At 37.7% G+C, this 15,672-nt stretch overlaps 1 long non-coding RNA gene across 2 annotated transcripts in view; it reads left to right on the forward strand.

Moving 5' to 3' along the window:
• Window positions 1-3,405: 3,405 nt before the first annotated feature.
• The window catches only part of LOC129356388 (uncharacterized), a 34,633-nt gene continuing 22,366 nt past the window's right edge, over window positions 3,406-15,672 (forward strand). The window contains exons 1-2 of one of the 2 annotated variants that reach the window (XR_008605399.1): window positions 3,406-3,466; window positions 10,601-10,718. This is a non-coding gene — a long non-coding RNA (uncharacterized LOC129356388). The remainder of the gene's footprint in view (window positions 3,467-10,600; window positions 10,719-15,672) is intronic. The other variant, XR_008605398.1, reaches the window with a different exon arrangement.

A 15,672-nucleotide genomic window follows, 5' to 3' on the forward strand; every position in this document is an offset into this window, starting at 1 on the left:
CTGTAAAAACAATGTTCACATATTTTCTAAGACCGAATGCTTTATTTGATTTTCTGTTTTCATCTTGTTCGACTGGAGCTTCTAAAATGTGTTTCCTATTCTTCTTGCTTCATTTTAAGCAAATATTTAAAGCTTGTTTCTGCACATAAGACAGTAAATCCAATTTGAAATCCTTAATGATTGAAAAAGGAAAACATTCATTATTAACCTCAGAAGTGAGTTAATTACTAAACGCTTTGAAGCCAGAGAAGGAAACTTAAAAGACGAATAATCCCATTCAGACCCAGTTTGGATTCTCTGAAAACCAGCATGCAGGTCTGTGGACTGTGGGAGGAATCTGGAAAAAACCAGTAAGATACTGGGAGGCAAACCAGCTCCAATCAGGAGATCATGAACCATGCAAGCAATTAAAATATAGTCATTAATTATGATCAAAATAATCAAACCTCTGATGTTCTTATTGCATTTGTTGCTTCTTCTTACATTTTTTGGGAAAAATGTGTAAAAATGTTGAGATTTTCTGTGTGCAGCACTTTGGGAGAAGCTCCGTTAAAGCACCTGACTCTGATTTATGGAAGCAGGGTGAGCAATAAGTCAACTGAGTAAAGGCCAATAAAAAATTAATAACTGGCTCCACATTAAAAAGCCAGCAGCAGATGATCTGGTGAAGATCCACATTTTTAACTTTTTTTGGATGGTTTTACCTCCTGGTCTGTTTACAGAAAAACAGCAGAAGTGATGAGCCTGCTTAGCTTTTTTTTAATCATCTCTCCACATTTTCACCCAGAGAAGATAAAATATTCTGCAGCCAGACGACTTCGTCAGGCTGAAAGGGAATTAGAGATAAATCACCCAGCCTCCTGCTGGGTGGATGTGGGATTCCTGGGAAGATATCGCAGCATCTCCTCTGTGACCGGAGTAACAATAGACTGCAAACTCCCCTGGAATCCACAACCAGATCTGGATTCCTCAGAGTCTCCAGACTCATTACGGCAGCACAGATTAGTCTGATCAAAATGTTTAATTCCTTCACATTCATCCCTAATCTCATTGTTTTTATGCGCATCTTCGTTCTGCTGGTCTGGTCAGCGTCTGAGGCGTCGTCGGTAAAATATTTACTGATTGAGAATGTGGTTCTGCTGAAGATTTTGAGCTTTTCAGCTGAAGTGAGGAAAGGTTGAAGGAAACCTCTGAGCTGACGACCTCGCCTTGACGAGGTAAAGTGCTGCGAGGGTCCTTCACTCATCAACAGCAGAAAGTTATGCAAACAGCTGCAAAACACAAAATATGACCAAGTATTTCAGTCAGATTTCTACTGCAAATATCTCAGTACACTTCAAATAAAACAAAAACTAACTCGAGCTTGTTTTAAGTCAATAATTTCTTAATCTAGATGTAAAACTATTAGTTGAAATAATCTGACAGGGGAAGAAGGCATGTCCCCATATTATGTATTATAATATATAATAGGAAAACAAGTTAAACACAACATTTTTCCCCTTAATAGTTGTGATATGTAAACATATTGTTGTGTCTAAGTTCATATATGTAAGTATATAAACTTAAAGTGTCTTGTTGCTCATATTTCTTGCAGAATACAAATATTTACCAAGACTAAAATACTTGGTGAGATTTTGTGTTTTTGCAATGTTGTATTTAACTCTCAAGTAAATACAATTTTAAACCTTGTACAGGTGTAACCAGATCGTTATAGAATCAGAAATCTCTTCTTTGTTGTTAGATTATATTATGCTCACTAAATCAGTTTCAGAAAAGTTTTCCTCTGCCAAACCAACAGGGGGCAGTAAAGAGCAAAGCTAAAACCTGTAAGCCAATCACATTGCTTCAAAACAAAGACGACTTCCTGTTAGGAATTAAACATGGTGATTAATTTGAGTGGGAAGATATACAAGTTTAACTACTTTTAAATAATGAATTAGAAATAAAAAGTCATTAAAAGCAAAACATCAAAGCAAGTATGTGGATATATTGGCGCATTATTTGGGCCAGTATGTCCACACGCATTTATTGAACACGCAGATAGAGTTTTTAAATCTCCTCTTAGGTTGGAGTTTTTTAAATTTACTAGTTTTTAGGGACATTAAATGGAGTTTTACTCATAAAAAATACATTATTTTCCTCAGATACTTATGAATCTGTTTTACCCGTCAGCAGGAACGTCTGATGCCTCCATCCAGAAACGTTACCAGCATGAAGCCAACCAGACGATGGTCCATCTTTCAGCTCTGCCCGCGGTCACAGTCCCACAGGAGATTTATGTTGGAACTTTTTTTTTTTTTGCAGAACTCCAGTTCCTGTCTTTTCGGCCCGGTGAGAAATGAGACGGAGCCTTTTCTGAGCCTCACCAGTAACCCCGAGATGAGTGCAGGGCCATTATCACCACATGTGGGTGAACTGCCTTAAAATGCCTTCCATACATCACATGGCGACGGGAACACAGAGGGCTGAAAGGCTGAGCTGCATCTTTCTGCCACAGCATAAACAGCTTTAAGGTTTTCCTTCTTGTTGCTTCTCGTTGCTAAGTTGGATGTTTCTCAGAAATTCTGCTAAAAATGGTTCAGTAAAAAGGCTATGTGTCGAGAGATTCTAAAAAACATCCCAAAAAACACAGAGTAATTCTTAAGCAAGTAAATTTGTGCTTTTCTGTGTCTGGAAAATGAGCCATTTAAAAAAAAACCTCCAGAGAGAAACATCATATATCAGCAGGCACGCCCCGTTACCTAGCAACCCGTTACCTAGCAACCCGTTACCTAGCAACCCCAGCGGAGCCCAGCCCGTTACCTAGCAACCCCAGCGGAGCCCAGCCTAGCAACCTGAGTTTAGTTCCAACTCATTTGATATTTCCGCTGTATGCGCTGTACAACGGCTGCTGGAAAAGACAAGTGTTTTGTTGTTGACTTACCATCCAGGAACCACTTAATGCATTCTTGTTGACAGTGCAGGAGGTTCCACTTTTGCTTTTCAAAGATGTACGGTTGTATCTATTTGCAGACATTTCATGTGTGAGTGTAAACACTGAGTCAGGGGGCGTGGCCATCAGCAACTTATTGGATTTAAAGTGACATACACACTAAAACCGCTCATTCTGAAACGTCTGACTTACTTTGTGCAACAAATGTATGAACATGTTTTATATTCATAATCTGTTCAAAGAAGCATAGAAGGTCACCTTTAAAGGGTTAGTCACTTCAGTAACCCCAACTCTGTTTCTATTAAAATGCTACAGAAAGCTACTGCTCTTTAATAAGTTGCTTTATCAGAACCATTTTGTCACTTTTTTGTTGTTTTTATTTATTTGTTTACGGCCCTGATGCTCGCTTCACCTGCAGATAACTGATTTGGGATGTTTAGCGCCCCTAGTGGTGGTTGTGTCAATGGAAAGTTCCAGCACCGTGGAAGGGACGCAGCTCCGCGTTTCCTGCTCATGTTCGGCTCATGTAAATCTGTAAGTCACTAAATTATGATGTTCAGTTTATTTCTTGATGAAATCTTTAGTCTATGGTTCTTAAACTGCGTTTAGCAAAGTTTACACGGAAGTACGCATGCTATCTTGTATTGAATTTCATGGAAATTAGCGTTAGCATGCTAGCACACCGGGCTACTAGTTTCTCATCGGTTTATATGTCAGTTAGCTTTAGCAGATATTGAAATAAAAGTAATAATAAAAATGAAATGATGGCTCCACAGGCTGTTCACTGTCTGTCTGCGGGTCTTGTGAGGATTGAACACTTTTAGAAAGTTAGCTAATGTTAGCTTCAGGGCCAGAGGCTTCTTAAAACCACAGCAGTTGTTATGCTAATGTTCAGGTAACGCTTTATGCTCTCTGCTTGCTGTTGTTTTGGTCCGGCGAGGCCCAAGAGGGAAGCAAGCAGCTGAACACAATAGGGCCAAACAAAGCTTAGCAGCTTTGCTAACAGCTTTAACCATTGCAGCGTTTAGGATTTAATTCAATGACTAACTTTCTTTCAACTTTATGAATGTCCAAAATAAAATTGGGATGTCTGTACAGCAGTGATTATTCCCTGTCTTCATATTCAGACAAAAAGCTCTTATCTCACCTCTATGACCATATTTCAATAGTCTGTGTTTTTAAACATTTTGAAACTAGTTAAACAGCCAAGGCACCGGTTTAGAAGAAAATTCAACAAATGAATGACAAAATTAAAGGATAGAATTAATAGAGAAATACTCCCTATCCTGTCTGACTGTTCATTTAAAGGGTACATTTATGTATCATTGCGCGTTTGGGAAGCTGTTTGTCTGCTAAATGCCTCAATACATCTTACCAAAGTTCTTAATTTGTTTGTTAAAAATAATCCAAAGTCACGTCCGATGATCCAGCAGCTTGTAGAACTGCCTGAATTTCAGCAGTTTGCTTCCCGGCGTTGCTCTGTGAAGGTCCCACCACAACATTTCTGACTTTGACTAGGCCCTTCCAGCATCTTGATTCTCATCTTTATCAACCATTTTGTTGTGGATTTTCTCCTGTTTTATGGGTCATTGACATGGTTTGAACCGAACTTCAGCTTTTTATATTTGACTCTTTCATGGTCCCTGAGCATGATTCCTCCTGCACTGTGCTCGATGTAAACAAGAGCTCTTCCAGACTACTTAGGCAGAAAAGTTGCTATTTAAGCAATAGATTTCCATAAAAGCAGAACTGTGCAGCAGTGTAGAGGAGCAGCTAAGCTGAGGGTCTGGGACATCATCATCAGCAGGACGGGAAATTATAATGACAAGCTTTGCTGCTTTAATTGGAAACTGCACACACGCTTTATGGTCTCTGATAATTGCATGCTGAATGCTACAAGGTTGTTCTCAATGTCAAACTGACGGCCGATGAATAAAATGACCTTAAGCTAACCAATATGATGGGGGTGATTAAAATGTATGTGCTGAGAAAACAGATGTGAAGCCTGAGAGGATGCGGAAAGGGTCGACGGCCTCAGCGTTTCAGTCAGTGTATCGGAGCTGACAGGCCTGTTGGCACACGCATTGCACTTATAGAGCCGTCTGATGCGTTTAGTGAAATTCCATCTCCGGTCGGAGCAGCGAGCTAATGCTAGGTGGGCGGGCTGGCAGTGCTTCTTAATGAGCAAGTTGGCATTTTAGAGACAGTGGCTAAATCAAACTTCGACTGGATCCGCAGAGGAGAGAAACTCTTCCACTTCTTGGATTTGAAACCAGTTTGCTTGAAAGAACAACCGTACTGTTGAGGTGGAGATAATAGCTGCATTTCAATCACAAAACTTAGTTAAAAAAAAACACAACTTCACAATTTCAGAGTTTTTAACACAATTAAAATCACATATGATAAGTTTATTTGCGTAATAAGTCATTGAAAAACACCTTATGTTTTGATCCTCTAACTATTTCCTGTCATCATCTTTGTAGTTTCTGTCAGTAGCAACATCCGGTTGTTCATGTGACTGTGATGTGAAAAGAGTTTCCTTTGCAGTTTTTCAAAGTAAACAAATTTTTATATGGCCAAAAATTATCACCTCGTTCTAGCGACAAAACCTTCCATAAAATAAGCGAGACTTTTTCTTAGTTTTTTTTTTTTTAATTGTCGTGTTTCTGTTAAACAAATTTATTTTTTAATTGTTTAGCTTTGTGTTGGTCTGTCATATTTTGACTCTGCCAAGACAATAAATAAATAAAATTAAGAGTCATATTATATTCTTGTTGAAATAATATCAAAATAAAGTGAAAAATTGTAACTTTATTCTCAAAATGTTATGGCTTTAGTCTTGTAATATGACTACTCGTAATCTAATTTTTGAAAAACATTTTTAGCATGGCCCTGATGAAATAAATTTTAGTTTCTATTTGTTAAAAAATAAACCAGATAATTTAAAGTCCAGGTAATTTGGTATTTCTGTATCTATCAGCTTAAATTCAGACAATCTGAGGTAAAAGTCATTGTAAAAAAGTTTTCAAAAATTTGAGCCACACTTATTTCAATCTTGTTTTTTCCAGTTTAATTATCAACAACTAGGAGATTTCTCTGCAAATCAAGTTTTTATTGGCTGATTTGTTTCAAGCAGCTCGTTCAATAACTGATAGAGGCCTCGTTTCAGGACTAATGCTTCCTGGGTGCTGGATCGACAGATGGGATGGACGAGCTCAAAGTGATGTTAATGCTGTTGTGTGGTATAAACGGCAGCAGTTAAGATTGCTGAAAGCATCAATTTGTCTGATTACTTCAGCTGCTGCTTTAACAAGGCGAGCTGTGAGTTTCCTTCTCTCCCCTTTGTTCTTTGAACAAACATATTGAGCTGAAGTTTGCTGATTGGAAAACGCAGCGTGATGCCGATATGAGGAAGGAAACAAGCTGATAAAAGAGCAGAAATAGCCTCACAACAATCCAGACAGCTTCTGAGAAAAGAATAGACTGATAAAGATGAGGACATGTCGGCTTATTTCCGATGGGAGTTGGACTCAGAGTTTGTCTTTCTGCTCTTAACCCTTCTTGGCCGAAGGTATCGGCGGCGACGCGGTCTAACCCCGTACCGTAATTCTGTGATACTTTGCGCTATCTGAAAAATCCCAACGGTTTCTGAAAGGGGAGACGTTGCGCTTTCCAGCCAATTAGTGATTGAACAGATCTGTGATTGATTACTAATTTAAACACCTGTGAGAGAGTTGGTTTATGGGCCTCGAGATTTAGCTGAACCAAGATGCACCGGATTCTGCAGCACGTCTACATGCTACGGTTGTCAAAATCAAGCTAGCATAGCTGATGTACTTCCATCGCTTTTTTTTCCTGTTTTAAATGTTTTTCCTGACCTTATCTGGTTGTTGTTTTGTTGACAATTGGCAGCAAATCACTGAATCCATTTTTCTTTCATATATGTCACACATTTAGGATTTAGTGTTGGCAGCTAAAACTGGTGGTACGAGCTTCACAATGTTGCTCGTACCACAGTGTCCACAGCGCATTTCATAATGCAAGCACTTATGAAACAAACAATAACCATTACATTTTGTTAAATACTATCATCAGCAGGCAAAAATAAGTTAATCAATGCTCTGTTTTCTACTGATCAAGAGCATTTCTAAAGATGGGTCTGTTGCCTTGATTTATAGGAAGTCAGTGTTTTGGATGTTTTGCAGTTTTCTGGAAGTTTGTGTGAGACCTCCAATTTGGCCCAGTTACTACAAATAAGCTGCTGGACACAAACTGGTGTGATGCAAAAAAAAAAAAAAAAAAATGTTTTCATTGGAGTTCAGCAAAAATAAAATTTTAATGTGGCTGAAAAAAAACACTTTTTAAAATTGGCAAATAAATTTCCAGAATTTTTTGGTGAATAGAAAAGGAGCTACTGTCTGCTTTAACTGGGTCGGCCAGCCACCCAACCAGCAGAGCTCGTTTGTACTGGGATCGTTGTTTTGGTCGTCTGGTGACCAAAGGTCCAGCAGAGCCTTTCAGCTCAGGTATTTCTGCTTTCTCAGAGCAACCAGACCTCGACTTCACCGCATGACGGACAGCAGCTGCGTAAAATTTTATCTGCATGCTAATTTTGACCCTTTTACTTGTCAAACCCTGTAAACGTTTCTATTTTCCTGACATTTGCACTAAATGTCACAACCTTATTTTCTAAATGAAGCTATTTTCTTGAAGCGAAAACAGAAAAAAAGTCAGAGATATATTTAGGGACGAGAGCAGCAGAGGAAATGTTCCCTTTCCTTAAACCGGTGTAATTATGTTGAAAGCAGCTGCTAAAGGTCAAAGACGAAAACGCCGTCGTGTCTTCGCCCCACCTCTCCGGCATCAGGTTTTCTGCTTCACAAAGGCCCAGGGGGCGCCGGCGTTCAGCAGGGCAGCAGGTGTATAAGCTGCAGTTATTTGTTGGACAATGAGGTGGAGGTGGTGAATCCATCACCGCACGCCGCTGACCTTTCCCTGATCTTTTGTACGGCGTTCAGCGGCGGCTTATTGCTCCGCTTCACTCGGGTTAATGACCTGTCAGCCTGAGTGATCCCTGAAGGCGGCGAGCTGTGACAGCGAACGAACACCAATCAGGAGGCAGAGCCGGGTCAGAACCGGCAGCTCAGACAGCGAGTAACGGCAGAACCCGGATCCCTGGCCGACCCGACTCAGAACAGAAACCTGGACCGAAACTTTGGTTCTGAAAATTAAAACATTTTGATCTAAAAAAATAATTATATACGTTTAGCAAAAAGCACATTTTTAATAAAATTTTAATCAAACATTTGAGATTAAATGTTTTAATCTAAGTTTTTTTTAAATAAAATGTTTTTAATCTAAAAATGTTTAAAATTTTATATTTAATTTTTTAAGATGAAAATTTTAAAGAATTTTCAATAAAAAAATTTACAGATCTTTTACAGGTGAGAAGCCTGTGAAATATACGACTCCTTATTACGGCCACTGTAGATGCATAAACAAAAAGGAGCAAATTTCCACCAGGATTCTCAGAAAATTTTAGATTAATTTCAAAAATTTTCTAGAAAAAAAACAAGAAAATCTGAATTCAAAAGTCAGTCATTTGCTGGAAAAAACATGGACATTTCTGAGTTTGAAAGTAAAAAAGTGTTCAACTTTTGGAACCTTTGGAAATTTCAGACATTTTTTTTCAAGCGCAATTTTGACTTTTGAAACTCAGAAGTGTCCATATTTTTTATTTCTGAGATGAATCTAAGAAATCAGTTTGTTCTAAAAAAAAAAAAAAATCGGACTTCCCAAACTTGTAAATTTTCTTCTTTTTTTAAGATGATTTTTTAAAATCTTTTTTTTTTTTTAAAGGTTAATTTTTTCCGAGCAAATTTTCCACATTTAACTTGAGAAATTTCCAATAATTTTCCAATGACATTTATGTGTCTAATCTCAAAATTTCTTAGCTTTTGGCAGAATTTTTTGGGGAAATGTACTTTGGCAATCCTGTTTTGCTTTTGTCACCTAAAAGTTATCAAACAATTTTACTGAAGTAAGAGTTGGAAGAATTTGTCAGAAAAGGCGACTGAAGTATTTAGTAGTGATTTAATATTATTAAAGTAACGTCACATCTTGCTGTTTGTCCTCTTGTCGAGGTGATGCTGCCATTTTGTGCCGTTTTATTTCTTGTAGTTTTAGCACCATTTTGTTGCAGCTTTAAACGAGCGTCATGCTGACAATTCACCTCACAAAAATCTATTTTCCTTCATGTCTTGAACCTCATTTTCGGGACTCAGATAAGATTTGTGTTTTTTATTTAAGCTTCTGTCTGTTCTGTTAATCCCGGCTTCTCTTTTTTACTAAATAATGTGAATCCGAGCAGCAGCTCGTTGCAGAGCAGCTTTAAAAGTTGCTGCCGGGTCCAGCAGGATGAATAGCCGAGGTCTGCAGAGTCGTGTGTTTTATTTAAAGTTGCTGCGCTGCAAAACCAGGACATTTTTGAGAAATGGCTGACGCGCTAACTCCTTAAACTCTGGGGTGAACAAAAATAATCAATTTTTACAATATTTAACTCTTGGTGTAAAAGAAATTCAAAAATTTACAGACTAAAAAGAAGTCTTTGATCTTATTGTTTTATTTACGATTTTAAATATTTGTATTTTGTGGAAATAAAAGTAATGTATTTTGCTTAATTTTTTATGAATAGATTATTTTAGAAAGCATTTCACAATTGTAAAACTTTTATTTAAATGTAAAGTTACATCTACTTTACTAATCCTGCAGATAGTGACTCATTTAGAGCTCGGTTCTGGTTCTGCAGAGCCGGAACCAGAACCAGGTTTCTTCCTGTTAAAGGGTTAGAGTTTTTTCTCTCCACTGTCGCCACATGCATCCTCAGAATGAGGGATGGATCAACGCCAACGCAGGCCACTTTCTGTCTCTGGGATTAAATTCTGCAATAACTCGTTATAATTTGCTGCCTTCCTTATGGAAACATTTTAAATAATCTGAATGATAAATTAAGATTTTTGTGAATTAACGCTGCATGAATAAATTGATGTCATCTCATGATAGATTTATTTTATTTTGCCATGGAATAAATTTGCTCTAAGTTTGCTCTGTGATCTTGAGCTACAGGAATAAAAGATGGATTTATATGCAGCTCCAGTACAGTGGAGGCTGCTGTATTATGATGTAGGTTTTGCAGAAACAAACCATTACACACACACACACGCAATTATTCATCAACGGTATCTCTGCACACACTCTGCAGCAGCTTTTATACACCCACTCTCACCGATAAGCAAATCTGGGACATTAATGGGAGACAAACCTTCCCAAGGACCGTTTCCCCAAGTTGTGCAGGAAGGATTCAAGCTGAGATAAGAAGGGGTAAACTTTTTATTTTTTTTTTCCCTCTGTGCACAGAGTCTTACCAAAATACAGACACAAAACGTCAAACAGCAGAAACAGTGCAAGGCGCTGGCTGAGTCAGCAGCAGACGAGGTGACACGGTGGAAACTGCTGCATCTCCGTTTTGATAACCAGCCAACAGAAGCGCTGAAGCTTTCATCTGGGGACCTTGTCAGGGTGGAGTAATGTGCTGGAGCTTCCCAATCCCAGCTCTGCTTCCCTAAGACAGTCGAAGAGGGAAACTAATCCATCTTCATTGGTTCACAGCTGCAGTGCAGCATGCAAACCTCTGCAGGGGAATACACCAGCTCCACGCATGCATGCAAAACGCCCGGCGAACGCGCTGAGCTGGGCAAAACCTGGGTCCATGAAGCTACCAAACCAGGTGAATGCATAACATTACTGTAGATGATTACTGTGGCTCTGATCAGGTTACCGTATCAACGACTGAATCAGCTGAAAAATAAACACGTTTGATGCATAAAGGATTAATATGGGGATAAAACATTTTTACATCCTCAGCACATTTCAGCAACAAGACAAGTCAAAGTTTTACATCAGAAAAATAAAACAAAAATCTATTTAAAAACCTGCAAGCAGTTATTAGTTACTTTTACTTGAGTAATTTCTAGAAAACAAATAAATTTGGAGTATTTTTATTACACTGTATTTTTTACTTGGCCTATAATTGATCCTCTCAATCAGTGAGTAACTTAATGAAATTAAATTAACCAAAACCTCACCAGACTCAGACTCACCTACACTTTTTGTCAAAGTTTCAAAAGTCTTTCAAGAAATACCTGGATTTTTTTCTTTTGATTTTATTTATTTAAATTATTTCATTTTGGTCCATAAAATACCCCAAATTTCCACAGAACTTTACATTTGGTCTGTTGGATGATGCAATTTTTAAATATTAAATGATTTGATTAGTTACTCAGTACTTCAGTAGACTTTTTTACCAAATATTTATTGTCGTTTTTGGGTGAATACTTTTAGTTGAGTGAAAATATGTTGAAGGTAGTGCTACTTTTACTTGAGTGTAACTTTGGGTACTTTTCCAACCTCTGGCAGTAACAAACATTACATTTGGCTGAGTGTCATCATCAGAACACATTGAATATATTGGTCAATGTTCAAATTATTATTAAAGTTAGCCGCTAGCACGTGGAGGTTAGCCGTTAGCGTGGAGGTTAGCTGATAGCATGTAACATCTAGCATATTGAGGTTAGCAGGTAGCATGTTGAGGTCAGCTGCTGCATGTATAGATTAGCAGCTAGCATGTTGAGTTAGCCTGAACCAAGTAGAGGTTAGCAGCTAGCATGTACAGGTTAGCTATTAGCATGTAAAGGTTAGCAGCTAGAGGTTAGTAGCTAATAAGTAGAGGTTTGGTCTAGTTTGTGATATTTACTTTAGAGCTAAATATTTAGCTTCAAGTTAAAGTCAAACATCTGAAGCTCAAAATGATTTTAATGAAGATTCAGCATCAAATATTTTACTTTTTATTAAAGCATCAGATATAGAAAACTGAACTGATTCGTTTCTGCAACTATGTTTTTCGACTTTCATTCCATCAGGGCAGATTTTTCCCAATTTTCCTCACCTCTCGCTACAGATGCATCCCATTCAGCTGAGGAGCGAGCGTTATTTTCTGAGAGATGAAATATTGTCACATTAGGATAGATGGGGTGAGAAAATGTGGCTGGGTTGTTCACATAGAGTATATTAGAGCATCGTAATGACTAAAGCAGATGGTGTTGACAGGATTAATTCTCCTTTTTTTGCCTTTTTTGAGGAATCCAGCCTGGCTGTCTGACAGCTCTTACAGCCCAGATTTATGTTGGCTTCGCTGCTATCTGCTGCAGAGGGAACCCTGAAGGATAAGACATACTGTCCAAATTTAAAGCAGTGTATATGAGGTGATAGATTGCTTGCATATTAAGTTGAACTGCTAAATAAATCACCTTCCTCTGGTTTTTGGCAAATCAGTGCTCTTGTATTTTGTTTGTGAATAACGTAGAGAATAATTCAATTCAAGCTGCTGTAATAAAGAAAACACATGGAAATTAGTTGTTTTGTGATCTTTCCAGAGGAGATATGATCATATATCAGTGTTTAACTGACATATTCTCATGTTTTCTGTCTATTTAGCAAAAATCTCAATTTTTATAGTAACAGAAACACAAACAAAGGCTGTTTGTGTTCAAGTTGCATTATTGTTCCAATTACACATTTTAGAGCGTGATAAAAATCAGAACATCAAGACCAGGGTTTGTTTTCTTGCAACTTTTGGCTCTTAAAAACTTTTGCTAAAATGACAAAGAACAAATTAATGTTTAAATATAGATATAACAAAGAAATGGTGGCTTCAGCTGTTTATCGGATTTCTGCACCAGAATAACACTAATAGTAGCAAGAATAAATCTGTTTTTCTTTCTAACTAATCGCCTTAATTTTGTAATAAACTTTCAAATAATCAAAAATAAATACAAAATAATTGGAATTTTTTTTAATGTTTTTTTTTTTTTACATTTAATTCATTCTAACGGATTAGCTGCTACATGCTAGCAGGTAAGATTACCTGCTACATGCTAGCAGGTAATCTTACAAGTAGCTGCTAGCAAGTAGCTGTTAGCTACTTGCTAGCAGCTAACATCTACTTGCCAGCTGTTAACCTCTACATGCTAGTTGCTAATATATACATCTCATCGGCTAACCTGTACTTGCTAGCAGCTAACCTGCAAGCGTTACTAGCTTACTTTCAGAATAAATATTAATGTCTAAACCTTTTTTTTTAAAATTGCATCCTTGCATAATTAAATGGATTTAATTTGTTAAATTGCGAAATACATAATTTCTTTTCTTATAATATATCAACAAAACCTCAAACCCTTTGCAGAAAGTCTCCACTTTGGCTGAAATAACTAATGAGAAGTTTTCTGTAACTTTCAGTTTTTTTCTGGAATCTTTTTGATACAAACAGATCAACAAACATGCAAAGATTACAAAACATCCCATTTTTTCCGGTTATCAGCCCACTTTCATGTGTAATTTCTCCTGATGTTTTCCAGGAAAGGCAGCTTAGTCACATTTTATTCAACTTCATCTCCGGTTTGTTTTTCAGACTCACCAGTTTGTCCTTGAATCAAATCCATTCAAAGCAATAAGGTTTTCTCTTTAAAGGGAAAATGTTGGCCTTTCCTGGAGAACACGTTGCATCACCTGCCTGAAACCTGAGGGCGAAAGCTTTCTGTGTCTATTGAGCATATTAAGCACGTCTTTAAGGTCCCTATGTTTATGGAAATCAAAGGAAAGGTGGCATGCAGGTGAGGCAGACATCAGGAATCGTCATTTTTACGGAGGAGCCCTAATTAGACGGCAGGCTGGACGCGGCCCGGACCGATCAATGTGCCCGGCGCTGAGCGCGGCGTGGGAGGAAGGTGGTGGGACATGAAAAGGAAAACATTGATGATGTTTTTCTTTTAAAAATAAAACGGCTGTCTTGTCTGTTGAGACCGAAGGACGGAGAGATCGAAACCTCCAGCAGTGAATAAACTGACCGCAGGGAGTAAAAAACACGGCTAAATACCAGGCAGGACATGAAAAACATAGTTTTACATCCACTCCTCAAAGGCAACTGATGTGGTTCATTTTAAGCTTTCACTTCTTAATTTGAATAATTTTACCAGCTGATACTGAATACCAGGCCAGGGGTGTTCAAAGTGTGGTATGTGGGCCATTTGTGGCTCCTTGACTGGTTTTATTTGTGACCCCAGCTGCAGTTCATCACTGCAGGAACACAAAATCTTACCAAGTAGTTTAGCTTGCAGTTTTGTTCATGTTCGGTTTCCCTTCATCTGAGGACCAGTTTGGATCAAACAGATCCGACAGAAACTGATGATCCAGGAGGAAAAGCTGATTTTCTTTCATCACCTCACCTGCTTCCTGCTAACCTGCTGCTTTCTAAATCCCAGTTTCCTGCTTTGTCCCCCAAGTTGTTTGTTCAGTGTTTCTGTGCTTCAGATTTACATTTTTACATCTGAATCCATGCAGACTCCGCCCCACTGATTCCTGCACTCTCTTCCAGTTTGACACTTTCAGATGGTTGTTGATTTTACTCCTCCAGGCTTTTTTCTGAATACAGGAATTTGCACATATTATTGGAAAATCCTGTTTATTATTTATTGGAAAATGATAAACAGGAGAATAACGCAGATGACTGAAATTAGCGCTGTGTTGCGTTTAAGGACACTATTTTGTTTGTGTGCATCTAAAGGTGCATTCATGGACATGAATACCCTGACAGATGATGGACGGACTTACAACATAATATTATGGGTCTATGGAGGACTGATCCTGCCAACATTGGCAACTTAAATAGAAAGTTGTATCAACTGAGAAATTTTTTTCCAAATTAACTTTTATGTTTTAACTGGTAATTTCCAGTTTTAAATATTTTTTTTCTATAAAACTGCACAGAACCTCTCAGTGATCACAAACAAACTTCTTAGAAAATGAATGAAGGTTAGAAATTCATCTCAGAACATTTTCAGGTCTTTTTTATTTCGTGCTTTTATCCGTGTCGTCGCAGCGTTGCTTCGACTCTCAGCGGCTCCGTGTCGGATTTCTGCGTTTTGAAAAAGAGGACGAAGCTTCAGGTCAAGTGAAATCGCCCTCACAATAACGAACCACAAAGATCTGCTAAGAGTTCAGATCATTTCAATTTCAGCATCGCTTTGATATGTGATCGTTGAAAATTGCTTTTGTGAAAGAAGCAGAAAGTAATAACAGAAATATTTCAGCAAAGAGACATAAATGATTTTTCTTCAATAACTTTCATTCCAATTTAGCTGCAATTTCCAGGCTTAGCTTGAATCACATCTAAACAATTTGGTCTGAGCTTATTGAGATAAGGTTGCATTGATTATGCATTAAATATAAAAGAAAGGTAAAAAGGAAATGGAAATCAGTTTCAGATCTCATAGGAAAACAATCATGCTTAGCTAAACTCACTGCTTTTTCTGCACCTTTGTGATCTTAGATTTTGTTTTGTCATTTCGTCCATATTGACATTTTTTTAACATCCACGAAAAACACAACCAGAGCAGTGATTAAGAGAAAACTGCATAAAACGAGACATTTTAGATTAAAGATTCTATTTTCTATCCAGTTTCACCTTCATCTGCTTCAAATTCTGGAAAATCAGCTAGAAACAGCCATTAATGGACCCTGTGCTGCTCTCTCGTTTTATTTAGCTGCATCATGTTGTACAAATGATCATATTTAGGCAAAAAATAATTTTAAATAATTTTATTTTAAAAAAGTATCTTTTTACATGT

Source organism: Poeciliopsis prolifica, unplaced genomic scaffold (genome assembly GCF_027474105.1).
Source record: "Poeciliopsis prolifica strain line A6 unplaced genomic scaffold, Auburn_PproV2 SCAFFOLD169, whole genome shotgun sequence".
Lineage (NCBI taxonomy): Eukaryota > Metazoa > Chordata > Actinopteri > Cyprinodontiformes > Poeciliidae > Poeciliopsis > Poeciliopsis prolifica.